This window comes from Canis lupus, chromosome 34 (assembly GCF_003254725.2).
Source record: "Canis lupus dingo isolate Sandy chromosome 34, ASM325472v2, whole genome shotgun sequence".
Taxonomy (NCBI): Eukaryota; Metazoa; Chordata; class Mammalia; order Carnivora; family Canidae; genus Canis; species Canis lupus.
In genome coordinates, this window is record NC_064276.1 from 29,597,105 (window position 1) to 29,609,573 (window position 12,469).

General features: G+C 34.7%; 1 long non-coding RNA gene across 1 annotated transcript in view; it reads left to right on the forward strand.

Annotated features, from left to right (window-relative positions):
• LOC118353237 (uncharacterized) overlaps positions 1–12,469 on the forward strand; it is a 197,527-nt gene that overhangs the window by 146,638 nt on the left and 38,420 nt on the right. The window lies entirely within an intron of this gene.

Consider the following 12,469-nt stretch of genomic DNA (forward strand, 5'->3'; position numbering starts at 1 on the left):
TTGTTAAACCTTAAAAAAGATATATCTGCGTTTGAGGAAAAGAGATTCGTTAGCCCCTTGTTTCAGTACTAAGATCTGTCAACAAAAATAAGCAATGAAAATACATTTCCTAATTCATTTCAACTATCTCCAAATATAGAATAGTCTACACTATAATATAAATGCAGTCTTATTTCTTTGAAAAAAAATTCCTTAATCTTTGAATCCTTCACTTAGAAAGTCACCTTCATTATTTTAATGATTCATAGATGATTTCTACAAGGGGAATAATCTTAGTTATTTTTATTGGAAGCAAATTTGCTTTTGATAGAAGGTGAAAGTAAATACATAGTCTTCTAGGAAATTAAAATATATTAAATGGAATTACTGTCTTTAATCTCAATGATCTCCTCTTAACCTACAATTCTATTTTATTATTATCTTTTAAGTTATATATCAGTTGAAACCCAAATATGTGTATTCATTCTTTAGTAGAACTATTTAAATTACGCAAGTGAGATGAGTGACTGGAGAGTTTTGAAGTGAACCAAATGGTACATGTGTTAGAATTTTTAAATGAACCTAGATTGGTGTTAAGAATTTACCAGATACTAGATATTTTCTTTCATAACTAGATATTTCTAGTACCTCTTCTGATACTCTAAAAGCTTTTATCATGTGATGTATATATGCATAATGTAATGTAAAATTTAGCTATTCAAACTGTTGAATAAATTGTAAATCAATTAAACTATACCATCTAATCTGTTTCATTCTTTTTATTTCTATAAATATATGAAATGGCATATGTTTTTGTATGGATACCTTTTTGAACACATAGATGGTTCAAAAACTACAGACAATAATTACTGGCATCCTCAGCTTTTCTTCGTCCCTAATCTAAATTCTTTCAGTATAAGAATTGTTTGACTTTCAGCTTCTCAATGTTATATAATACTATTCACAGCTTTTTCCTAATGAATCATAAACTTTATTATTATCATAAACTTATTTGTTCATATATCTTGGCCTTTGGCCAAATTGTTAATAATGCCAAAATTCTAAATTTAATCTTGATAATCTTGACATTTTAGTAGTCTTGATTTGGAATGGGAATGCAGAAGGCTAATTTCCAGGTTTTATTCCCAGAGAAACCACTGGAAGCTATAAAGTCTAACAAAAGAAGCAAGACATATTTTAAAGAGGTAAAGTCAAGACTGAAAAGCAGGCTTCTCTTAAAGTGCTAGTAGCATATCTTCCTATTCACATGTGGTATCTGCTGTGAAACTGTCAGCTAATTACGTATAGTTAATTGTATTCTTTTTTATTTTATTTTTTTTAAGATTTTATTTGTTTATTCATGCGAAACAGAGAGAAGGAGAGAGAGGCAGAGACACAGGCAGAGGGAGAAGCAGGCTCCATGCAGGGAGCCCGATGTGGGACTTGATCCTGGGTCTCCAGGACCAGGCCCTGGGCTGAAGGTGGTGCTAAACCCCTGAGCTACCCGGGCTGCCCTCTTTTTGATATTTTGAAGAAGATATTTAAATAAAAAATATCTTGCTCATTAATTTCCCCAATAGAGTTGTTATTGGATATTTGGGATACTTATTTTGAATTTAATGAAACTAAAGTTTCAAATCAGCCTTTAAACATTACTTCAGAATGATGGCAGACCTTGTGAAATACTATTATTTACTTCCATTCATGTAAATTACTGTAGAAAGTATTCAATATTAATGAATAGCTCTGCAACATTTTTTAGATAGCTCTGTAACTTGAAATAACAATAAAATAATATAGGTAAGTAGTTAAGAGCATGTGTAGACATTTCAGTCAGCTAAACTTGAGACTTAGTCTCATTTCAGCCATGCTGTATTTGTGTGTTGTTGGCCAGGTTTTCTACAACATTTAAAATGGGAAAATAATTGTTTTCTAGGACATTTTTTTAAATAATAAATTTATTTTTTATTGGTGTTCAATTTGCCAACATACAGAATAACACCCAGTGCTCATCCCGTCAAGTGCCCCCCTCAGTGCCCGTCACCCATTCACCGCCACCCCTCACCCCCCTCCCCTTCCACCACCCCTAATTCGTTTCCCAGAGTTAGGAGTCTTTCATGTTCTGTCTCCCTTTCTGATATTTCCTACCCATTTCTTCTCCCTTCCCCTCTATTCCCTTTCACTATTATTTATATTCTCCAAATGAATGAGACCATATAATGTTTGTCCTTCTCCGATTGACTTATTTCACTCAGCATAATACCCTCCAGTTCCATCCACGTTGAAGCAAGTGGTGGATATTTTCTGGGGATATACCCCAATAATGCAGATGAATGGATAAAGGACTTTTTTTAAAAAAATATTTTATTTACTTATTCGAGAAACAGAGAGAGAGGCAGAGACACAGGCAGAGGGAGAAGCAGGCAGAGGGAGAAGCAGGCTCCATGCAGGGAGCCCGATGTGGGGCTCGATCCCAGGTTTCCAGGATCACCCCTGAGCTGAAGGCAGTGCTAAATCGCTGAGCCACTCAGGCTGCCTTCTAGAAGGACTTTTTTTTAAAAAAATGATTATACTGAGTGATGGGTGATAATTGCTTAGCATAATGCTGGTACATGTTTTATACTCAAAGGTAATTCATTATCATTCTTATTCTTATTTTATTGCTACTACTATTACTAAATCTATTACGTGAATCATTTCTGGATCTGTTTTTATTGATTTTTTCTCATTAATATTCATATTTCCATGCTTTTGTACATGCCAGGTAATTTTTTATTGAATATCAGACATTATACATTTTATGTTATTGGCTCTAAGAGTTCTTGTGTTCTCTTAAATAGTTTTGGATTTTGTTTCTGAATTCATTTAATTATTTGGAAACAATTTGATGCTTTTAATGCTTGCTTTTATGTTTTGTCAGATGAGCCCAGACAACCTTTAAACTGTAGTCACTTTTGTCCCACTACTAAGGATTTTACTTGATGGCCCATGTATTAGAAGGACTTTCCACTCTAGTTGTTTAGAACATGAGCTATTCTCAGCTCTGTGAGCTCTCTTACATTTGGTCTGCCTGTTTCTTTCCAATAGTCTTTCTCTGGTTGTGAGATGATTCTTCATAAGTAGGTGCCAATCAATATTCAGATGAAGTTATGAGAAAAATCCTCTGCATGTTTCAAGAACTCCCTCTCTTTAAAAAAAAATATATTTTATTTATTCATTCATTCATTCATTCATTCATGAGAGACACACAGAGCCAGAGGTAGAAGGAGAAGCAGGGCCCCTGTGGGGAGCCCATGTGGAACTTGATCCTGGGACTCCAGGATCATGCCCTAAGCCCAAGACAGATGCTCAACCACTGAGCCACCCAGGTGTCCCAACAACTCCCTCTCTTAACTAGAATTCTACATCATGAACTCTAGCCAACTTGGTCTTCTTGAACTCTACCCTGTGTTTCTTCTCACCTCAGGAAGATCAGCAGGCTCCATTTGCACATTCTGTACCTGAATTTCTGCCTGGAATTTTTCTCCAAGAATTGAGTGGGGACAGTCTATAGGATCACCTTTTTTTTTTTTTAATTTTTATTTATTTTTCCTCTCTCAAGGATTACTATCCTGAGATACCAGTTGTCCAGTGAGGGAGCAGGGTGCTCATATACTTTGTATCCATCCTCCTCTCTCTCCTGTTCTTCCTCTTCCTTCTTCTCCTTCAACATTTTGTCTCATAATCTCATTACCCATAAGACCATATTTTTGTTAAAGATTTTGCACATGACAATTTGGCAAGTAACTTTTATTTTTATTCTACTTTATTAATTTCAGGTTTTATCTTTATTAGTTCTTTCTTTAGGATAAGGTATTATTAGTTCTTTATTCAGGATAAGACTGGTGTACCCACCCCCAGTTTCTTGAATTGAATGCTGCTTCAAAGATTATTTTTCATCTTTCATGATTTTTTGGAGGGGGGATCAAAACCATTTTATCGAGGGGCTTCATGGAAAGGTCAAAGGGGAGGAGGACGATGAGATCCGATGTCCCTTGACCCAGCTGGAATCTTTCCTGCATCACAGTTGTCAAAAGCCATCTTTCATAATTGTTGAATAAGCACATTCAAAATTTCACCTTTCTTACCTTTTGAAGAATAATTCACTGTCCCTCTTTCATTTATTTTACTCAGTATCCTGATTTAATTCTCACTTAATTCCCATGCTATATTCATTAAAACCCTTTATTTCCTGTTTTCTTCCCTGCCTATTGAGACACTATATTATATCCTCTTCTTGTGGCTTGAATATTTAGCTGTTTCAGAGCATGGCTGCGTATCAGTGGAACCGTATTGATTTCAAGTTTCCAGTGGCTTTAAGCAGCATGAGCTCATGCCCCCCCACCCCCAAGCAGGTATAAACATCATGAAGCTTCAAGTACAGTTCTGTGTCTATCTTCATAAGAAGACTCATTTTATTTTCTCCTAAGTTACTAGGGGACAAATATAATTTGCCAAAAGGAATTTTTTTTTCTTAAAATCACAATGTACCGTAAGTCTCTAAGAATTCTTTATGGAGAAACTCTTAGAGACATTTTGTAACTTTGTACCTATTTTATAGAAAAAAGAAATTCTGGCTAGATTATTTTAAAAGCTGACTGCTATTTTGTGATTATATTTAGTTTTTAAAGATCCAGGCATTACCTTTTGAGCCATCCAGGATCCTCAAATATTTATGTCTGAGTCCCCAAGTATAATTTTTCTGATTCTCCCTTGACAATAGTGAAGATAGGTTTCAGTTTTCATAACATGTATTCTCTTCATTTTAATGAGGCTGAGGAAAAAAGAAATAAATTTAGGTAGTCAATAGTTATCTTGACCCAGAAATTTCAGAATTGTTTGAAATACCTGTCATGAGTTATGTACCACATAGAACCATATTTAAGACCAAGACACATTCGTTCCCTTGGCTGCCAAGAGTATTGTCTACTCACAGCTGAGTCCCCTGCTAGGAATTTCCCTCTGAAAAGGGACAGCCTTCCCCAAGCTCATGCCTTCTCCTAGGGGTGGCCTTTATCTGATGCCTGTGCCATAGGGCAGCCGTCTTGCCTTGATGCAAGCCACCTCTCAAGGAGCTGGTGAGTTGGAGAGATTCCCCCTGAATCCACTGAAGAGGCTTTTGCTGCAACTTCATTGCAGATGTGCTTCTCCTTCTGAGGAATTCTGCTTCCCCAACTCCTAGAGTGTAAAGAGTTCCAATTTCTCCACATCTTCATCAATACTTGTGTGTTTTGTTGTTGTTGTTGTTGTTGTTGCTGTTTAATGATAGCTATCCTAACAAGTGTGAGGTGATATTTCCTTATGGTAGGATTTGTACTGCTGAACATTTCTTCATATGCCTATTGGCCATTGTATGTTTTCTTTTGAGAAATATCTATTCAGGTTCTTTTTTTTAAGATTTTATTTATTTATTCATGAAAGACACACACACACACACAGAGGCAGGGACATAGCAGTGGGAGAAGCAGGCTTCCCACAGTAAGCCTGATACAGAACTCAATTCCAGGACCCTGGGATCCCGACCTGAGCCAAAGGCAGACACTCAACCACTACGCCACCCAGGTGCCCCTCTATTCAAGTTATTGTCCATTTTTTAATTGGGTAGCTTAGTGATTTATTTTTACCAGTGAGTTACAGGAGTTTCATATATTTTTTGAATATTAATCCCTTATCAGATTTTTGGTTTGCAAATTTATTCTCCCATTCTGTAGGTTGCCTTTGTATTTTGTTGATGGTTTCCTACTATGGGAAGAAGCTTTTCAGTTTGAGGCAGTCCCATTTATCTGGTTTTGTTTTTGTTACTTGTGCTTTTGGTGTCCTATCTAAGAAATCATTGCCCAGACCAAAGTTATGAAGCTTTTCCCCTAAGTCTTCTTTCAGGCATTTTAGAATTTTGGGTCTTTTTTTTTTTTTTAAGATTTTATTTATTCATGAGACACACAGAGAGAGAGGCAGAGACACAAGCAGGGGGAGAAGCAGGCTCCCCGCAAGAAGCCTGATGCAGAACTCGATCCCAGACCCTAGGACCATGCCCTGAGCAGAAGGCAAATGCTCAACTGCTGAGCCACCCGAGCAGCCCTAAAATTTTGGGTCTTATGTTTTATTCTATAATCCATTTTGAGTCATATTTGTGTATGATATAAGATAAAGGACCAATTTCATTATTTTCCTGTGGATATCCAGTTTTCTTAACACTATTCATTAAAGAGACTATCCTTCCCTCACTGTGTATTTTTGACACTCAGATCAGTTGACTCCAGATGCATGGATTTGTTTCTGGACTTTTTGTTCTGTTCCAATGGTCTATATGTCTATTTTTATGCCAATATCATACTATTTTGGTTGTTGTATCTTTACAATACATTTTTAAATCAGGAAATGTGATGCCTTCATCTTTGTACTTCTTTCTTCCTATTGCTTTAGCTATTCTGAGTCTCTTGTGGTTCCATATGAATTTTAGCATTATTTTTTCTATTTATATAAAAAATGCCATTGGGATTTTGATAAGCAGTGCACTGAATCTTTGGATTGCTTTGAGTTGGATGGAATTTTTTATAAACATTGAGAGATTTACTATAAGGAGCTGGTTTACAAAATTGTTGGGGCTGGATAGGCAAGTCTGAAAGCCATAGAGAGGGCCACCAGGAAGTGGGGATCATAAGCAGGCTAGAACTCACAGGCACAGGCTGAAGCTGCTATGAGTAGTATGGATATTTTAATAATATCAAATCTTCCAATCTATGAACTTGGGATGTTTTCACATCTTTAATTTCTTTCATCACTGTTTTATAGTTTTCAAAGTACAAGTCTTTCAATTCATTGGTTATTTATTCCTAGGTATTTTATTCTTTTTGATGCCACTGTAAATGGAATTGTTTTCTTTTTAAGTGGTAAGTATTCTTTTCAGACAGTTCATTTTTAGTGTATAGAAATGCAAATGACTTTTAATTTTATGTTCTGTGACTTTACTGAATATGGTTATTAGTTCTAGAAGGTTTTTTTGTGGAATTTATGATTTTCTACATATAAAATCATATATGCAAGCAGAGATAATTTTGCTTTTTCTCTTACATGCCTTTTATTTCTTTCCTTCATGCCTGTATGTGTGTGTTTGTGTGTTTATGTGTGTGACTGGTCTGACTAAGACTTCCAGTATTCTGTTGAGCATAAGTGGTAAGAGTGGGCATTCTTGCCTTGTTTTGATCTTAGAGGAAAAACTTTCAGTTTAATGTCATTGAGTAGGACCTTAGCTGTGGACTTTTATTGTATGGACTTTACTATATTGAGACAAATTCCTTCTATACCTAGTTTGTTGACAATTTTTTTAATCAAAAAAGTATATTGAATTTTGTAAAACACTTTCTCTGCCTCTATTGTTCAGATTATCTTATTTTTATACTTAATTTTGTTAATGTGTCATGTAAATGGATTGTTTAAAAAATTGATATTTTTGAATTTGTATATCCTAAGTAAGATGTGATGGAACAGTGGAAAATGAGATGGGGTCTTCGAGCTTAGGTTAATGTGTGGGCTCTTTCCACAGACTTTCTGTCTCCCCGGGAGGGATTCTTAACTGTCTATTCCTTCATTTCCTTGTATTACAGGAGGTGAGCTTGGTGACCTTCAAGTCAGAATATTTGTGTGCCTCTGGCCTCCTCATGCCTACTCCCAGAGTCTAGACTTTCCCATAATATCTAGTGCCCAGGAAGGCTCTTCCTCTGTCCCTCTCAGTATCTAGAGGGAAAACTTCTTTCAAACTTCCTGAAACTAGGTTTTGTTTGTTTATTCTGGTCAATCCAAGGCACTCTGTAGATAGAAATATGGATTGTTTAATTTCGATGATCCCATATATATGTTAAATACTCTGATAATCACATTTGAAACTGTCATCGTACAATATAAAGATAAAGCTTAGGCTAATTACTTAAGTTTTTAATTTCTCTTTACTTTGGGGAAAATTAAATACCAATCAAAAACACCATGGCAAAGTTGAGAAAGACTGCAGAGAAAAGGAAGAATTTTAATACCTGTACCAGCAGTTTTCTTCTGCTTTTGAAAAAGTGACTCTGTGTTTTTATTTTATAATGAGACATAATTTGCAAATTATGTCACTGACCATGAGTGAAATATAAGGTAATTTTTAAAAAAGTATTTTCCTGAAGAAGAAGCTGAGGCTTAGAGAGATTCAGTTATTTTATCAAGATCATATATGTTAAATGGGGTATCAGACAGGTAGTCTGATTCAAAAACACACATGCTCTCAAACACTAGGATACTTCATCTCTCATGGTTAAACTGGACGACGATGGGGACACCTGGGTGGCTCAGTGATTGAGCATCTGCCTTTGGCTCAGGGCATGATCTTGGGGTCCAGGATCCAGGATCGAGTTCCACGTTGGGCTCCCTGCATGGAGCCTGCTTCTCCCTCTGCCTATGTCTCTGCACCTCTCTCTCTTTCTCTCTCTCTCTCTCTCTCTCTCTGTCTCTCATGACTAAATAAATAAATATTAAAAAAAATAAACTGGATGACAATGATGATGATGTTGTCACTACCACTGATAAAAATGATAATGGTAATACATGCCATATTTACTATGTTTGGGCCATTGGTTTGAAAGCATTACTTAGGCTATTTCATTGAATTCTCACGTCAGCTATATTAGTGGAGGTGCTATTATTACCCTCTGTATTTTCATTGATGAGAAAATTGAAGTAAGAAGTTAAATAAATTACCCATTTTATAATTAGCAGGCAGACGAGTCAAGATTTGAATACAGATAATCAGGCTCTAAAGTATATTCTAAATCATTTAAGTGCTAGAACACATGCATAGACTAACAAATAAGAATTTCTGTCTGTACCCTGTATTGCTCACATACATTATAAATAAAAATATGCTTATGTATTCTCATTATTTAACTAAACAAGAAAGCAGTCTGATTTGTGTTATCTATATTTTCGGTTGCTATCTGCAATCGTAAAGTCATATAGTAACCAAAGATAATGGAATAGCTGATGATCTTCTTATGTAGATATCAGCATCTGCATATTAGCAAGACACCACCTATAATGCTGAGTCTATGTAGATTTTCAGAGGATTTGGCCATCCCCTCCTTCTTCATATCTAAATATTGTCGAAATTAACTTGACAAATGTCCAATTGCCCAATGTGGTAATTCAATTATGAAAGTAGGTCTCATTTTTTTTTTTTGAAGGGGGGATTCCTGTTAAGAGTATTGAAATAAAAGAAAAAAAAAGAATATTGAAATAAAAAAAAAAAAAACAGAAGGATTTTAGTGTACTATTTAATATGGTGTGGTGAGTTTCTAATTAAAATTATTTTAGCATTGAAAACCATGACTTGAATTCATTATATTGAGGAGAAGTGTAGGAAGAAACAAGCACAAGTTTATAACTGCCTCCCCTGCAGTAACAATCACATATGAATGTGCTTGGCACAGCATGAATATCCAACATTTGCTCAATCTTTTACTATCTCAATTCTTCCTAGTGTCAGGTTTGTAAGGAATTTTTTTCTCACTATCCCTGTATAGCACTAAAATTAAAATTACATAAAGTTAGTCCTGGAAAACAAAATCTCAGATTATTAAATTAAAATTCTCCCATTTCCAGGTAAATATTTGATGTATAAAAGGATATATTTAATTCTTGATGTACAAAAGAAATAACTTACTAACTTGATACCATTTGCTAGTGGTAGAAACAAGAGTTAGAAACTTACATGTTCAATCCCAAAAGCTGGAAATAATCATAGTATGGAACTCATAGGATACTAAATATTTTCTGCTTCAATCTTCAGAGCATCCAGATGAATAAATACCCTCTTTATATTCTTGACTCAGAGAACCTCTATGGGTAGTTTTATATTGTTTTTTGACATGTTGCTGTGATGCCATGAATCAAGTGGCATATCAGGGATTCTTTTTTCCCTGTTTTCTAATAATTTTGAACATTTCACTTTTATTTTGTCTACTGAATTTCCCATCTAACCAAAGTAAATATACTTTAAAAGAAGGAATTAATACCTATATAAGGCAAACAGTCAATAATATTAAATACTATAGAATCTTAATTTTTCTTATTGAGAGAAAAATAAAATTAAACATTAAAGAATTCCATTTATTTCCTAAGTTTGGGAAGGTCTAAGATGATTCAATTAACATATGATATTTCCCCATATATAGGAGATCTCTGTTCTAACCACCCAAACTATTGCTTTCTTCTAATAACAGAATAGTTGTCTCCCATTGTTTTAGTGGAAATATTTCATCCTCTTGTGGCAAGAGAGTAGACAGAGGACATAGTCCTTGACCATCATTGCAGTTTTCACGTAGACTAAGAAATTAGTTCAAATTCAGACACATGATCTAAATCAAACTAATACAGTTCAACTTTTTTTTTCTTGAGGTTATATGGAAAGAATTACTTTCTCTCTATTGAGGTTGTTCACTGTAGGGATAAGCCTACAGTTCTACCCATCATGAACTTTCCCACAATTTAATTTTTTTCTCCTTTGGAAATAAAATTCAAAAGGAAAAACCTAATTTAACAGTAAATCTAGTGTTTATTATGTGATGTATTATGTACACGAAATGCTTATAAGAGTACAAATGAAAGCTTTTTGTAAAATAGGATTCTGGAAGAAACATTTTGTTATAGATTTAGTGTTTATGTCTCTACAAAATTCATAGACTGAAGTCCTGATCTGCAATATAATGGCATTTAGAGATGGGGCTTTAGAGAGGTAATTAGGATTAGATAAGATCATGAGGGTGGGGCTCTGGTCTTATGGGATCAGTGTCCTCACAAAAAGTAGAGACACTGAAGTAGAGATACTTGAGGGCTTGCTCTTTCTGCCATGTGAAGACACAACAAGAAGTTGGCCATCTCCAGGCTGGAAAGAGCTCATACCAAAACGTGACCGTGCTAGCACTCTGATCTTAGACTTCCAACCTATACATCCATGAGAAAATTGTTTAAGCCACCCAGTCTATAGTATTTTGTCATGGTGGCCTGAGCTAACTAATACACATTTCAAAAAATTTTTATTTTAGTCAGAGTCTCTGATATATTTCAAATTTATTAAGGAGTGTATTTCTGAATCTGTGAGATAGGCCTGAGGAAAAGCGCATTGCAAGTTATCATGATTTTGTTTGTAGACTTGTATTTGTTCTGGTGTGGTGAGGTAATTCAGGTCAAATATACAAATTAATATAAGCTTGTTATCTAAATGCAGCTTTTTCCTATAATGTAAAAAATAATCACCAATATACTCACATAAAAATTTCCTTGTTGTTACTCATTTAAAGGATTAATTACCCTGCATTCCTGGCATTTTAATAATATACAGGTGATATGTGTTTAATATATATTATAATATCTGTACATATGGGATGGAGAGAGAGAGGGAGAGATATTTTGAGGTTAGTGTTTTAAACACTTATTGCTTTCTAGTTACAATCTGATTGATGAGACAGATCTAATCCTTCATTTCCTTTCCTGTCACCTGTGATCATTTATCTACTAGAGGAAGATTACATATTCCTTAAAAAAATCATATTTTACGATACCATTTTAACTTCAAACACTCTATTTCTTAGACAGATATGTGAGTTGATTATTAAGGACTTTAATATTTCAAGTAAATTTGCATTTTAACATGAGACAATATTACAAAATTTCTAGATGGTTTTCATAACCATAAATATGTAAAATATCAGTAGATATGAGGCATTTAGAAGATTTACCTCCAGTTATGGAAAAAAAATTGTAGTATGAACAGATCAGCCCTACCTAGAAAAACGTATTATCCGACAAAAATCTTATTCACATACATGTCTGTCTCCTCTGTAGTCTCATGCCCTGTCAAAATACAATTAATGGAGTTCTGAAACATAAAGATACCTGATTTTCCCAAAGCTAGGTCTCCTTTATCAAGTATGCCTGACTAATGACTTTTCATTATATCATCTCTTTAGAAAATGATGAATGAAACCTTTTAAGACTAATGCCTTGAGATAAGGGTTGCCAGATTTAAAAAATAAAAATAAAAGATGTCCGGTTAATATGGTAATGTTGAGGACAATCTAATACTAAAAAATTATTCATTATTTATCTGAAATTCAAATTTAAATGTACATCCGGTATTTTATCTGGCACATCTACCTGAAGTGTGCAGTACTTGTTTGAAACTGCAGAAAACAAGTTTTTAGTCAAATTTCAGGTATTTCATTATATTTATCTAATATTTTTATAATTTGCTTTAGACTCAAAGAAAAATTAATCCTGGTGTCATTGGGTGGCTTAGTTGATGAAGTGGCCAACTCTTGATTTCAGTTCAGGTCATGATCTCAGGGTCCTAGGATAGAGCCCTGCATCAGACTCTGTGCTCATGGGGGACTCTGCCTAAAGACTCTCTCTCTCTCTCCCT